This window comes from Elephantulus edwardii, unplaced genomic scaffold (genome assembly GCF_000299155.1).
Source record: "Elephantulus edwardii isolate Elephantulus edwardi_28Jun2011 unplaced genomic scaffold, EleEdw1.0 scaffold00081, whole genome shotgun sequence".
Classification (NCBI taxonomy): Eukaryota; Metazoa; Chordata; class Mammalia; order Macroscelidea; family Macroscelididae; genus Elephantulus; species Elephantulus edwardii.
The window spans coordinates 3860485-3864269 of record NW_006399831.1 but is presented as its reverse complement, the minus strand read 5'-3'; the positions used below and the strand labels follow the sequence as shown (position 1 = coordinate 3864269).

At 41.0% G+C, this 3785-nt stretch overlaps 1 pseudogene; it reads left to right on the top strand.

Moving 5' to 3' along the window:
• LOC102867165 overlaps window positions 1-2776 on the top strand; it is a 19264-nt pseudogene extending 16488 nt beyond the window's left edge.
• The last annotated feature ends 1009 nt before the right edge of the window (window positions 2777-3785 follow it).

Below are 3785 nucleotides of genomic sequence, written 5' to 3'. Positions count from 1 at the left end.
TGTGTTGGGAGAAGGGTGCAACAATGAATGAATAGAATTCCAAAATCTCTGTAGATGTTCATTGAAATTAAAAATAAACAAACTAAATTAAAAAAATAAAAAAGAAATGTGAAGAAAAAACAAACAAACAAACAAAAAGTTGGAAATAGAAATACCATTAAATCCAGTAGTTGTACTACTAGAAATATACCCGAAGGAAACCAGGGCGTCCACCAAAACAGATTTATGCACACCCAAGGTTATTGCTTTGTTGTTCACATTAGCAATAAAATGGTTTAGGTTTGTTTTGTGTTTTGATTTGTTTTGTTTTCTCAGCAAATATTCAGAGATACTGCACTGTGAGAAAAGAGAAATCATCTCCAAAGCGTGGTCTCGACAACAAAACTAGTCAGATAAAAGTCTGCTTTGAGATTCCCTCAGTAACTTTCAAGTTAACTTAAAGTCCTCACTAAGAATGAGAAGAAGGGTCAGAAGAAAGTGAGACAGCCAAACTTCATCATCAAGCAACAGTGCATTGTATTTTCTAGCTGTTTGATCTGAGAGAATTTATTCTTTTGCCTCAGCAAAAAATAAATATTTCATTTCAGTAGATTGTATGACTAAAAATGACAGCTTCTGTTTCTAAAAGGTTATTTGTATTAACAAGCCTGACCTGGGACCACACTGGGTTTAATGCTAGGTTCTTGTCGTATTCAAGCATCTGATATGATACGGATAAGTTGATTATTATAATTCTCATTTTTCTTATAAAATAAGAAAGTTCTAAATTATTCCCTGGAGCATTGTGTTTCTATGGTATTAACTATTTAGGAAAACAATTTATAAGGAATGTTTGTTCCTTTACGTACAAGGCAAATTATCACATTATCATGAATATAAGTGTATCAAATGAACAAGGTTGTACAAGAACAATTTCAAAGAACATGTCTCCTTGAGATTTTGAATACATATTAAGATGTAATTTCTATTTCTAAACAGGTAGCATTTGTTGAGCCAGGTTTTTTAATATATGTACATATATAAATACTACATAAATAACTCCTTCTTATGGAAGAAAATGTTAAATGTAGTTACTAAAATGAGAGCTAGATCAATACATCAATACAGTTCAGGTTTCCTGATTTCCAGAAAGATGTGGAGCCTGAAGCAAACAAAGTGAAGTTAGAAGAAAAATCTATCACTATTTAGGAACATTTTCCTGAGGAAAACATTGTTCTCTCATCCACAAATCATGCCTACTTTGCAATACTGAAATAGCTTTTGTCAGAAAGTCTTAGTGATCAATTTATCTCTAGAGATTCTTTTCCACTATTTATTTCCATTAATAAGTTACACATATATTTAAATCAATGTTGCTACACACTGAAACTTTTCGATTCATCAAACAATTTGAGGTAAAAACCCCTCTAGTTCACAAATAGGAATTTATTAGATTTGGATTTTTATCTAATAATGAGATTTTTATTCAAGGAAAAAGACATAGTTTAGAAAACATTGATCTACAGATTATCTCAATGTTGTTGGTGTTATTATGTGCCATTGAGTCCTCTGTGACACATAGTGACCTTTACTCATTACAACAGCACCAAAATGTGCTCTATCTGTGCCAATCTAGCTGTCTCTGACACACCTATGCCATTACCCTAGTCAATGAATCAATCCTTCTTAGCAAATGTCTTCCCCTCCTGCGCTTTTGCTCCACCCTTCCAAGCTTGACGTCCCTCTCCAAGGACTGATCCCTCTGGCAACACATCCAAAGTATGTCAGACGAAGCTTCAGAAACCTTGCCTCCAAGGAGCAGTCTGATTTAAACCTCTCCAGGACAGACCTGTTTGTTCTCTCAGCAGTCGATGGTATATTCAATACTCTTCTCCAAAACCACAGCTCAAGGACATCGATTCTCCTTCTATCATCCCTATTCAGAGTCCAGCTCTCTGATGCATAGCAAGTGATTACAAAGACCATGGCCTGAATCAGGTGCACATTAGTCTCCAGACTGACATCATTGCTCTTCAGTACTTTGGAGAGGTCTCTGACAGCAGATTTTCCCAATGCAATGTGTCTTTTAATTTCTTGGCTGTTGGCACTGAGAGTGTTGATTGCGGGGCCAAACAAACTGAAACTATTTACAGTCTCAAACTCTTCACCATCAGAAGAGCTACCTTGAGGAGCTGGTGGATCTGCGTGAGAGTCACAGCTGAAAGACCTGGAGGTTGAAAACCAGCGGCTACAGCTGCTACTGAAGGAGGTGGCACTGGAGAAACAGTGCAAGAAGAGCTAGCTGGAGGGAGTGATCCTGGAGCTGCAGGAGCAGCTGACAGGTCTCATCCCTCATGTTCACGGTCCCCTGACTCAAGGCTCCAAAGAACTCCCCAGACCCTTGGTCAACCAATGGCCATCACTGGGAACACTCAATGGGCCAGAGGGTTCCAGTAACTCTAAGCTCTACCAGAGACAGAGCTTCATCAGCATGGAGCCACTGTCAACAGAGGCTAGTCTGAGCTCAGACTCCCAGCGCCTGGGAGAAGGCAAGGGAGATGAGGAGCCCTGGGGTCCCATCGATAAGGAATCCACGCCCTCCCTGCTGGGTCTCTGCTGCTCCCTGGCCTCTGTTCCCAGGTCCCTGGTGAGCTTCAAATCCAAGTGCCTGGTGAATGACAGTTCCGAGGGCAGCCCCGCTCTGAGTCCCAGCCGAGGAGCCCCTGTGGACAGTGCCAAGCCCATATGCCTGGGGCCATGGATACCTTTGGCCTTCCATCAGAGTCCCCTGATTTGATCTAGACCACCCTTCCAGAAAATGTTGCCCAGCCAGCCAGAAATCTCTAGGGAAAGATGGTTCCCTTGCCTCTTGTCCATTTTTCACTTCCAGCTAGACTAGGCAGGGCTGTGAGAGGGCTGGATGAACCAGAAGAACAATGCATCCAGGCTCAGGAAAGACCTTCAGGGCAATTGCTTCTTACTTCTGGTGACCCTGGGGCCTGGCTGGCTCCCTGCTGGACTCACCTTGGCTCCTCTTTTCCACCCTTTTTGAGCTGGTGCCTCAGCCTCAACACCTCATCTCCCACGCATCATGTCTATCCTTGTTCACCCTCTGGGATCCCTACTTTCTCAACACCCTGAAGGGGAAGTCCTATTATGAGGGGGTAAGGCAAATAGAAACCAGAGGACTGGAAAAAAAAAAAAAGGACTGGAAAAAAAAAAAAACCCAAAGCAAACAAACAAAAAAAGTAACCTCTTCACCATCCATCATGATGAATCTTAATTTTCTTGATATTGTCCATATTGAAGACTGCAGTCCCTGACCTTCTGCAGCAAGTACTCAGGTCCTCCTCAGTTTCAACAAGCAAAATTGTGTCATCTGCATAATACAGATTGTTGATGAGATTTCCTCCAATCCTGATGCCACATTTCTCCTCATAGATGCCAGCCTCCTGGATAATCTGTTCTGCATGTAGATAGAAAAGGTATGGAGATAGGACACATCTCTGGCCTACAGCCTTCCCAATTTTTTTCACATTTTTTAATTGATATTTTAATGCAAGCTTATAGAGAACTTGGATTTCCATTCATTCATTGTTGCACATTTTCTTCCCTGCCGCATACCCCAATTAGCTTTTTTCTTTGGAAAAGTAAAGTTCTTTCATTCTTATACAACACCACCACCCCCATCCCCCAACCCCCGCCAACTTTACTATGCAGCTCTTATTCTGGACTCTTGTCATGCCAATAATAACTAATCATATATTACTTTTATACATCTCTCTTCCTCATCTGTTTCAATGCTG